The sequence below is a fragment of the Jaculus jaculus genome, chromosome 4, assembly GCF_020740685.1.
Source record: "Jaculus jaculus isolate mJacJac1 chromosome 4, mJacJac1.mat.Y.cur, whole genome shotgun sequence".
Taxonomy (NCBI): domain Eukaryota; kingdom Metazoa; phylum Chordata; class Mammalia; order Rodentia; family Dipodidae; genus Jaculus; species Jaculus jaculus.
This window is the reverse complement of record NC_059105.1, coordinates 84,196,178-84,208,922: the sequence shown is the minus strand read 5'-3', so window position 1 is coordinate 84,208,922 and position 12,745 is coordinate 84,196,178.

The window sequence follows — 12,745 nt, the reverse complement described above, 5'->3', positions numbered from 1 at the left end:
TGTAATGCATGAAGAGCATCTTTCCTTTATACAGGATGAGGATGTGACTCACCAATGCCATTGTTTGGCCCAAGTGCCTATTTAACTCCATGTGCTGACTACAATCAGAAACAGAAAAAAAAAAAAAGAGAAGTTTCAACACGTTCAAAGGAGATGAATCAAACATGCTTTCCTTACATGTCAGATGTCTGGAGAATATCTGGGAATGAGGTTAATTGGTTGAAGAAACAGGATTTCTCCACTTTCAGTTGCTCATGTTTTTCAGATTAAGTCTCCACAATTTCCCTAACGGAATTTATTAGTTTTCCCAGGTAAACTTTTCCCATATATATATAAATATATAAATATATAAAGATATAAAGATATTAGTAGCATGGGCTGGAGAGATGGCTTAGCGGTTAAAGCGCTTGCCTGTGAAGCCTAAGGATCCCGGTTGGAGGCTCGGTTCCCCAGGTCCCATGTTAGCCAGATGCACAAGGGGGCGCACGTGTCTGGAGTTCGTTTGCAGAGGCTGGAAGCCCTGGCGCGCCCATTCCCTCTCTCTCCCTCTATCTGTCTTTCTCTCTGTGTCTGTTGCTCTCAAATAAATAAATAAATTTAAAAAATATTTAAAAAAAAGATATTAGTAGCATATTGTTGCAGTCAGGTTCACAGCTTGTGGGGGGAGGGAGTTTATTTTAGCTTACAAGACTCTAGGGGAAGCTCCATGATGGAAAGGAGAAATGATGTCATGAGCACAGGGTGGACATCATCTCCTGGCCAAAATTAGATGAAAAACAGCAACAAAAGAGGGTGCCAAACACTGGCAAGAAGAAGCTGGCTATAACATCTACAAGCCTGCTCCGAACCATACACTGCCTCCAGGAGGCTTTGATTCCAAATTGCCATTAGCGGGGCCGGCACTCAGAACACCTGGGATAATGGGGACACCTGAATCAAACCACCACATTTTACCCCTGGCCCTGATAAACTGAACCACACATGATATAAAACACAGCTTTAAATGCTGTTCACTTGTCCCCGTAATCCAAGGTCTTTTAACTGAGCAGTAATGCCTAGAAAAAAAAAAAAAAAAAAAAAAAAAAATATATATATATATATATATATATATATATATAGTACAGAATAAACATTTACACAGCAAAAGATGGCACAGGTATTGGGGCAGATCAAAGAAACCTTCAATCAACCCAAGATTTAAGCAGGACAAACTCAAATTCTATATGTCAAAGTCCAACAACTCTAGTCAGTCACAGGTCTCCAAACCTGATCCTTGTAACCAGTGACAAGCATCTATAACTCCAATACTGCCTCTCCAGCTAGGTTACTCACAGTCCAAGAAAACATCTGGAATAGGCAGCTCTCCTTGGCACCCTTCCCATAATCCTGGCACCTCCACTGGGTCTCCATTGCAACCCAAGGTTCATCTTCATGGCTCTACCAGACCTCAATGCAACTAACCAGCAAACCTGCTTCACACTGCCCATGGCCATTTCCAAAATACAAAATCATGTTGCAAATCCAATGACCCTCTCTTTTCTCCATTTCTTATACTCCATAATACCAGGAAGGCTGCCAATTTGTTAATCCACAGGGAAATAAAGTGGAATTTGAAGAATAGGGTCCTCCAGCATTTAGGACCCTTCAAAAGACTTTGAATTCCTCCTGTTATTCCAACACAGGTCAGCTGGCCCAATCTCAAAGCTTGTAATCTCTCAATTGCAGCTGGACAGGCAGCAGTTTTAGCCTAAAGGTTTCATTTTTTTCTGTACTATATCTCTCTGCTCACGCCAGTCCATTTCTACACAATGCAACCTTGCACAAGTTCTCAGGAAATGGGTATAACAGCAAGCTTCTCACACAAACTGCTTCTAGCCCAGACCAGGCAAAGCTCTTTATTCCCCTTACAAACCAAACCTTAGAGTCCATAGTTCTTACTGCATTCAGGTCTTTCAACTGTGACCAGAATAGTCCATTGAGCTATATTTACAGCAGTGCAAAGCATCTCTTAGGCCAAGGTTTCCAATCCTTTCACATTCCTCTCAAAATTAGCTCCAAAAGGCCAAAAGCCACATAGTCACGTGCTTAGCAGCAAGAATACCATTTCTCAGTATCAACTTCACTGTTGAAGTCAAATTTGCTTTGCTGGCAGAAAATACCTAACTGAGAGCATTTTGGCTTACAGACTCAAGGTCTCCATGATGAAGCTCCATGATGGCAGAGGCAAAAGATGACATGAAAAGAGGGTGGACTTCACCTTCTCACCAACATCAGATGGACAATAGCAACAGAAGTATGTGCCAAACACTGGCAAGAGGAATCTGGCTATAATAAGCATAACCCCACCCTCATAATACTTGGCTAAGGGGGTTTAATTCCCAAATTTCCATCAGATGGGGACATAGCATTCATAAGACCTAAGTTTATGGGGGACACATGAATCAAACCATCACCTATGTCATAAAGTAAAGCAGCAGATCTCTGTTCCAAGGTTAGAAAGGGAGTGACTAAGTGATTCAAAACTTAAAATCAAATATTGAAAGTTGAGTAGTCTTCATATGGAATCAACAGTTTTAGAGTATACAGGCCTTTATTAAACATGAAAAAAAATGAATTCGTTTGTTGGGACAAAAGAAGACAAAGTTTTATTTTGAAATAGGTAATTTTATTCAACAGGCCTTAAGTATTTTCTTAATGATCACTGGATACAGTGGACATGGGAGCATGAAACACTGTGTGCATTTGTCATTCAGTTGTTTTAAATCTAACAATAAATGTTAACATATATATATATATGCTTTCCTTATTATTACACCTTGTAGGTAAAGGTTAACTCAGTCAGTAGAGCACACTGAGCTGCTCATAGTCCATCATGCTTGATCTGTTGGACTGGCCACACTAATCATTGCACTACTTTCTGTCCAAATCAGCATCAAGAATCTTGCAGATACAAATGAAACACTAATGAATCTCTCTAAGTCTCAGTTGGACTGCCTTCATGCTTGCAAATAAAATTAGAGAGATAAAAAACACATTTATTTCCTAAGTACATTTACTACTTACTAACCTAAACTGTTAGCTCCCATGGGCAAGTACATAATGAAGTGTATAATAAACATACCCTTGTATATCTAAGGCAAGCCAAACTGAAACTATCTCACGTCTAATGTTATTTTTCTTTTTTCTTGATTAGGCAAACAAATGCATGCATATAAAGCCCAAAGTGGGGATACAGCCCATGGGAATCTGAGGATGAAGAGGAGAAAGTGGAATGGCAAAACAGAACACTGAAACTCATCTAAGATAATATTGAAAGATTTTACTTTTGCATACACGGTTAAGACTTATGTGGCATAATAATATGAAAGTTCTTTACAATGTTATACTGACAAGACCCCTCCAATATCCAAAATTGTTAATCAGAAAGAAGAGACAAAGAAAAAAGCATTCATTTTTACTATATGTTGTAGTGCTGACTCATAACTCTTTAAAAAAAAATTATTTGCTATTTTCCTTTTCAAATAAAGGTCTCAGGCTGGGCATGGTGGTGCACATCTTTAATCCCAGCATTTAGGAGTCAGAGGTAGGAGGATCGCCTTGAGTTCAAGGCCACCCTGAGACTACATAGTGAATTCTAGATCAGCCTGAGCTAGAGTGAGACCCTTCCTCGAAAAACCAAAAAAAAAAAAAAAAAAAGAATTCTAATAGATATCCAGGTCAGCCTTGAACTCATGATCCTCTTGTCTCAGTTTTCTGAGTAGTTGGTACAATGAGTATGTGTATCACACCCAATTTACCATCTTTTTAAAAAATATTTTGCCAAAATTTGAAAACAAATCCTGCTATTTTCACATAGCTATAAGGAAATGTGACTTCCTTGTTTGTTCCATCAATCTGTCCTCTGTGATACAGGGAACTTATATCACTGCTGTATTCAGAATGAATTGCATTAAGTGAACCAAAGTGAGTTCTCTCACAAGTCTGAGGGTCTGAGCAGCTTTAGAGTTCTGCCTCAAGTAAATGCTTCTTCTAAAATCACTTAACTGAATTCCATCTTTGTATTTGAACATGTGCTGCTGCCCACACATCATTGAAGCAGAAGAAGAACTAATGGAGCATTGCCATGTTTCATAATAAAAGACCACAGATGTGTGTATGTGTGTGTGTGTGTGTGTGTGTGTATGGTCTGTACACACATTGCTTGCCCTCTCTCTCTCTCTCTCTCTCTCTCTCTCTCTCTCTCTCTCTCTCTCTCTCTCTCTCCTCTCTCATTCATACCATGTGGTTTTAAAGCACAGTTCCATGGCAGACTCAAAGGAAAATTAGAAATGCCAGGAGAAAAGAGTTCTATTATTTCAATAAATTTTATATATCGTCTTAGAATTTTGAGAATGAAGACAAGGAGATTTTTGAAAGCCTCATTTTATCTACCTATTTCTTCATTCCAAAGGAAAACGGCAGCCCTGTGTGTGGATGGCTACTCCTGACTTCCTAGCATCCTAATATGTTCTAAAGCCCTTTATAAGATCTGATGCCCAACTGAGTACTTCCTTTCACTATTAACTCCTTAACCCATGAATATTTAACGCAAACAAAGTTTAAACCCCTGACTCTTTTCACAGTTAGTATCTATAATCCTTTTTTCCAGACTAGGTATTTCTAAATCGTGTTAAATCTTTCATCTTCCTTCTGGTCAATTTCAAGGTATTTATTGAATCAAATGCAATTTTTTTTATACCAGCTTTTTTTTTTCTTTCTTTCTTTCTTTCTTTTTTGCTTATAGACACTTCTACTGGCTTACTATGACCTCTTCAAATTAGGTAACTATTGTGAATGCAGTGTTATGTCTAGGCAACAATCTTTATGTGAATCACATGTCTATTTCTAATGCATTGGCTAACTTAAATTAGTTCTAAAACATAAAGGCTTTATTCTTTGAAAAAAATGTTTTAATATTTCCATTTCAGAAAACAATCTACACTTGACTTTCAATAATCATTAAAAATTCAATTAATAAATATTTGCAATTGAGTATTACATATTCTTCTGATAAATACATAGAGAAATTCACTGAAAACAAAAGAATTGAATTCTAAGTGCAATGATCCTATAATACCACTTATTCCCACCTTTAATGATTTCATTTCCTAGGTAGTTATAGATCACCAAACTCACTTTGTTATTTATTTTTCTTAAAGAGTAAAACCAGAGGAAAGGTGAAGAGAAAGAACAGTTAACCTCTAGTGACCAAAGGTGCTCTTGATCTGTTATTTTGTATTCTATATTCTTCAAAAGAGCAATATAAACAGAATTATTTATGCCCAGCAAAATGTTGCTTAATTACTTATGCACCGCTGTTTGCTTGTATTTTAAGCTCTCTCTACCACCCACAGGCAGACGTTAAACAGCTGCTAAAAGCTAGCTTTAGTCTTGCCTGTTTGAAATTAGCATACTTGAGCTTTGAAAAAACTTTGTTACCAATTTACATATGCATAGAGACTGATATTTAGACTCACCATATGATATGTCCCTCAAGAGCTTTTCTTATTGCCTCTATCCTCAGGTCTCAACCTAGAGACTGTAAATCTAGCAGGTGATTAATTCTATACCCTTGAGAAACTAGCAATTAGCACTTGCAACCAGTAAAAAATTGTCATTTCAAAACCCTGTTTACTATGCCCATGTATTTTCTATGAACTCACTGTTAACTCTAAATAGATGTATATGGCAGTAGATCTGCATACATTTCTGTCTCTGTAAAATATAATATTGCTACCAGCTAATCAACCTATTAAATATATAATTGACATTCCTTTTTAATATAAAATTGTGAGATGTAGCCAGCATGGAAATACTATACATGATGTTTTATGTTACTAAACCTTAATCAGTTCATTTCAACATGATGACTTTGTAGGGTTTACCTGTTCTGTGTCAATTCTTATCTCTGATAGCTGAAATTACCGTACTTCCAGATGTTCTTATGCATTATTGAGGTCTTCTGCAGTAGATGCTGGAAAAGGTAAGATAAGGTTTTATTTCTTTGTAGTAGTCACAACACTGAGATCAAAGACAGTAAAGTGCAGTGCTTACTATTGAAAACTATGATGAACCTAACATTTATTTTCAAGTCGCAAACCTGTCATAAAAACTGCTCATCAATCTTTAGTTAACCATTTCATGTTTAATTTGTGATACCAGAGGGAAATCTTGGGAAAGGCTTAAAAATGTACATTTGAACAAATAATAAAGTAGTGCTAAGAATACATGTAATATATCACAAGTTCAACATTGAAAATGTATGCTAGAAGTCTACATTGGGAGACAAGAGTGAAAATAAGAAATTAGAGGCACTATTAAGTTTATTCTAAGGAAAAGCTTGTCCTGAACAATTCATTTTGGTCTGGTTTGAGAATCTACTCAAGAATGTGTTACACACACATGTGTGTGCACACACACGTGCACACACACACATGTTAAATGGTTTCTGATAAAATCTGCCAGTGCTTTGGAGACTGCTAGCTGAAGTGAAAACAGAGGAATTCCATTTTCTGAAATGTTTTCAGTTCAGTTCAAGGGAAAGAAGATAGGTGAAAATAGCTAACATGCTTGTTACCCACAATGTGTTAACTTACTATAACCAAAACATTTCATTTTGAATTATATGCTGCACTTTTTTTATGATTACAAGACTAAGAAGAAAGAAAAATACCATGCAGACTATCTTGATTTCTTACTTCAGTAATACTCAGTTAACAGACAGCATTACTCTAAGTGGGAGAGGGCAGTTAAGAGGACAATCTTTTCACAAAATAAATAAATAGATAAATAAGTTAAAAGACATAAAACTCCAGAAAACTCATATAGGAATAATTAAATACTTCATGTTCCAATACAAGGGGCAGTGAATCTCCTTTACTCAGAAATGCAAAGTTAGGAACAAATATAAAAAAGGATTCCTAGAAAAAGTGAACCTATTTTTTCCCCTTGTGCACAATCATTATCTGGTCTGCTGAAAAGGCCTGCTAGACTTTCTACTAATTACATCACTGGAACATCATACAGTTAAAAATCAGTTACAGGGCACTCATACACAACTAAATCCCTGCTTCTAATTACTACTTTAGTCTCTCTTTCTTTATGACACGTTGGTGATAGATCATTATTTTTTCAGCAATTTGTTCACATTTATATGCAATATAATTGGATCTGATTAATTATTATGATTAATGACTGCAGAATTTCCTAGCAAAGCTATTAATACTGGTAGTATCAAACGAAAGACATGGACAAATTAAAGCCAGTGGATTCCTGTTGCTCATACTTGCAGCCCAGGAGTGAAGTAACCCTTTGATGCTCCCAGCAAACAGACAGTGACTACAAAACTGAGCTTCTAATGTCTAAAGTGCTTGGAATGATTGGGTTTATTTAGGCTCATTATAAATGAGCAATATGACACATCTATGTTAAAAAAGCACATATAGTGTTATTGATTTGAAGCAGTAAGTAAATATGTAACATGAAAAATGTTTAGAAACCTATTAAGAAATAATTGTCTTAAAGGATATTTCTAAGTTCTCCATTTTGTTTGACAAATATGATATAAGGCACTTAGTTAACTTCCTTTAAATGTCAGATTAAAAAATTTCTAAAGGACATATTTATGGAGAGTGTATTTTGTATTTTAAATTATACTCTGGCTTAGATGTAGGATATTACATGTAAAAAAAGCAAACAAGGATGGAGTAGCTTAGGGGATCGACTTTCCAGTTCCCTCTGGGACCTGACTTTAAATCTGGCTTTGAGCAAACTGAAGAAAAATCATTTCAATCTAATCAGAGAGTTTGAGTTTCTTGAAGGTAGCAGCAAGCTTTTTGCTTTTATGAAGTGTCCAGAATTCAAAGCTTTAAAGGAAAGAATTGGATTTGGAAGATGCATGCCTGATTTTAAATTGTAAAATGCAAACAATGTTGAGTATAATTTACATCTGTCATAAACAGTACCAGCCCTGCTCATAGCATGAGCCTTACCAGGGGGCAGGAAGGCTTGAGTCTTGCTGAGAAAATGGATTCAATCTCTCTGACTCAGAACCAGTAGTGGTGCCTGCATTAACATGAAGATCTTCACAAGATTTAAAAGGTAGCTTTTCAGTGAAAATTAGATGTAGATCTTATATGATATTACATGTGATAATGGTAGACAATTTATTTTTCAAAAACCTTTAAACTATGGGTCCATAACCAATACAACACCCAGATTAAAAAAAAAATGGATATGTTGTATATGAACAGTTGTAATTTCTCTTTGATGGTCCATAGGAAATTAAACTCAGCAAAAAGAGAGAAGAGGTATAAGAAATCAATGTGCACAGGTGAATAACAAAATGTTTAAAACACACATAACCCTGGTACTTTTAGTGATGGAGCCAAGAGAGTAAATCTTGAGAAGCCTTTATATAATTATCAAACCTTATAATGTAAAATTCTTCATTCAAGTTCACAAATTTTCAAAGACATGGATTCTTAGGATATAATTATTATGGAAATGACTAAAACAAAAGCAGGATAATAATCTGTAATCATTTAAGATCTTCTACCTTCTATCAGAGTAAGTTATTTGTCCAAACAGAGATTTTTTTTTTTTTAATAAGCAACCATCACCTTCCCATCCCCTTCCCAAAGGCTTCATATAAATTATTTATAAAAGGATAATGCTAGTTTTTCTTCTATGAGTAGAAAAATGGAATTAATGTGAAGATCAACACTGAGCCATTTTCATGGGCTCATTGTATGTATAAATTATGTTTATGGAAATCAATTTGGAAATTAGGGCTGGCCTTCACTTCAGGTGAGACAAGGAGTTGTGAAAGGCAGAAAGTATCTTGAGAAAGGATAGTGTTTCTTTTCCTAAGTATGCCTAACCACTCAGGAGAAAGAGGGCATTCATGCCCTTGATAAATACTTGGTCTGTGCTGCCAAGGGGAGAAAAGCAATGAAATAATTATTAGCAGAACGATTAATGATATTGTTAAATAAATTACCGGTTTAATGATATTAAGAAAATTGGATTAGAAGTCTATTTGTTGGATGATGCAACATAAAGCAAATAAAACCACACAGTATCCAAACATGGCAAAGAGTCCTGGGCACTGGGTACTCACCATTAATATAAATGACCTGTGTGTCACTACAGAGAACACCCACCAGTTCACACACTAAGTTGGTTTCACATAGTCCTTTTGGACTAAATGAGAAACATCCTAATACATTAGCCTGTGCACTGCCTTGTAGCACATGCTTGCAAGGCTTTCATACAATTTTTAAGGAAAGCTTTTGGTTTGTCTTATTTATTGTTGTTACAGAAACACGGGTTTGTCTATTCTGTCTGAGTAACAGACTACTCAAAAGAAACTGATTCTACCTTGAAACTAAATAACACAATTAGTGTTTTAATTCCTGCTTCATTTTAGATGGTTAGCCTATTCGTGAGTTCTTCATCTGGCCAAAACTCAGTCCTCTTGCAATCCAGTAGAAGAACCCAGAGTAAACACCAGATCTTGGTATCAGTCCTGAGCCATGTACAGACAGAGAAAAATTTATACATTTTGCATTAAACCACTGCATCTATTAAGAGATGGAATCCTTGATGTTACTACACTGCATAAACACATGACTTACAATTTTCACCAGCTTTTCCTATAACCAAATTAACAACCTAAAATGATAGCTCACTGCTTGTTTTGCTATGCTTTTCTTGCCTCACTTAGCCAGTGATGGGATATAAACTTATTTTTGCTGTTGAGACCTAGACTCTTCAATTAGTTTTTGGAATCTCTGGCTATAAATCTACCTCCCTTTCTGCTGTGCCACATAGTTGCTGAGTGATAGAAAAATTTCAGTACATTTAAGTCTTAATTTCTTGTCATTCTGGCATTAGTCAAGGCAACTTTCCTATGAGATTACTAATTTTCATCTGAATCACCATCATTTGTCTCATGCTTAAAGAACATCTTTTGAAACTACTCTGCAGAGAATGAATTAAAATTGGAAACAGGTCTGGAGAGATGGTTCCGCCAGTAATGCAGGACAGCAGTACAGTTCTCCAGGGCCCGGGTAAAACCATAGCCATACTGTAGTGCATGCATCTGGTGTTCATTTGCAATGGTTGGAGGCCCTGGTAAGCCTATTCTCTCCCTCTCTCTCTCTCTCTCTCTCTCTCTCTCTCTCTCTCTCTCTCTCTCTCTCTCTCTTTCCTCTATACACACACACACACACACACACACACACACACACACACATTAAAAAAAATTCCTGTGCATTAGGCTTCCTTCAAAAAAGGTTATATTTACTTTGTAGTCAAAATTAAGTTATAATGCTAAAGAAATTTATAACACCCTAAATTTTATAGGCCCATTTTGTGTTTACCAGGATTAACCTAAGGTCTTTTTCTTTCAAATTTGTATACCATTGCTGATATGCAGATATTACTGTTAAGCCAACTGTTTAGATACATTTAGAAATATTTAAAATAGTCTGTGAATATAGGCTAGTGGTAGAATTCTCATCTGGAATGTACAATTTCTAGGGTTTGAGTCCCAGTGCAGTGTGTATGTGTCTGTGTGTGTGTGTGTTTTCCTATATATTTGTTAGTTTTCTTCATTAAGAATATGAAAAGTAATAATTTGTAGCAGTAAAATAAGAATAATAGCTTTACATCTAATTAAATAGCAGAAGATTGTTTTACCACAATTTTGTACAAGAATATGGAAGAGTAAGGGAAGCATTTAAAGGTAAATAGATAGATTGATTGATGGATAGACAGATGCTAGACAGACAGATGATACCTAGATAATTTACTTTTCTCTTTTTCAGGGGGGTGGTGCATATTTCTTCATCAACAGAATCAAAAGACAAAGCTGTTTAGTGGTTTGGCAACTGCCGGGGCCTCTGCCCTGCAATCACGTGAGTTTCTGCCTCCTCAGTCTTGCACATATGCAATAAACGTATTCTTGGAACAAAAAAGATGTAACCTCATGTGGATTGAGTAAAATCATATTTGTTAGGAATTTGGAACTCTTCAAAAGAAGTCATTCTATAAATATAGCATTTGATCGACCCCAGAATTGCCTATGTAGCATGCAAAGCAGAGTATCAGAACAACAACTTTTGAATTCCATTCTCATCCAAATGTCTGTTTCAGCTAAGACATTTGTACATCTTAGTATCTGTGCATAAAAACTCTAAGAACAAACCAATATCTTTAGAATTGCAACTCATAATAAATACTACATTAGTTAAAAAATCAAATTTTTGAGGTAAAATTTATGCCTGGAAATAAAATAAAGCTAGTCATGAGAGGCTGAGGAGAATTGTTATTTTCTAAGTACACACACACATGCACACACACACACAAACACACACACACACATACTTTTATGCTAAGTATTTATACTAATACATACTTTAATATAAAGAAAAAAAATATAGGTTTAATGTTCTTATCCTTTTTAAAGTGTATTTAAAATTTTTTCAAATGTAACAATTTCAAGTGAGCAACAGTCTTCTGCTTAAGCATTCAAATTGTGCAGACAATTTACATAATAGAAAAGACTGCTTCATTTTGTTTGTGATAAAAAACCATATAGAGGATCTACTTATCCCCAAATCTCAAGAAGTCTGAAATAAAATCAAGGTTATAAATCAAGAGCCAAAGAACAGCCAATCACAAAGGTGCCTTTGTGCTATAATACTGTTAACATAGTTTAATAGTTCAAATTCAGCATTGCAGATAAACTACTAGCAAAGACACGTCTTATCAAACTTTCTGCAAGGATCACCAGTTTCATTAAAACTACATACATATGAACTTGTTCTGAAACACTGGTGATGGTCATTATAAAGATCTGATTGTGATTAGCAACAATATTAACAACTAGAAATTGTTTCCAGATATTTTTGTGATATTTTAATCCAAGAAGAATTATATTGAGAATGATACATATATATTCAAATTTGCACTTTTTATATCAACATTTAGAATTTATGAATCTGCATTAAAGAAGAAAATAAAGTGGCATTGTTATTATGAGGTGCTCCAACCATGTGTGGAAATAAGATACTAAAATAGAAGCCAATACAGGTCATAAGTGTTCAACACTAGTGATGATAAGCATTTCCAGTCCACCTTGTACATTCAGTATTCAGGGAAACTGCAGTTTTTTGCCCTTTCCCTACAAATAGTTGTCCTGTAATATAGTTCTGGAGATATAGAATTCTTTTTAAAGCTTTTTTTTTAAACATAGAAAAGTAGTTTGTCAAATAATGTGAAGCCTAGATAGTAGAAAATGTTCTGTTTAGATCAAAACAGAAGAAATCAGCTGATTTACTGCTTTCAGAAAGAATCATTTCAAAGATACTGAAGACAAAGAGAGGAAGGATAAGGGATGTATAAAACACAGAATTGGGAAGAATTTGCTTCTGCAATTGACAAAGCTTGTCAGGTGAAATCATACAGCCTGTGATCAGAAAGAATGTTGCACACTTCACTTTTGATTTTCAAAGATGCCCATGAAGTGCATGATCAGAGTGTGAGAAGTTTTCACTCAGGTATATACTATTTTGGTGAATAATTTATCTTTTTTCTAAAGCAAGATTCCACTTAATTCAATTTGAATCATAACAAAAACATCATCCTAGGGATGTAGAGATGGCTCAGTGGTTAAGGTACTTGCCTGGAAAGGTTAACA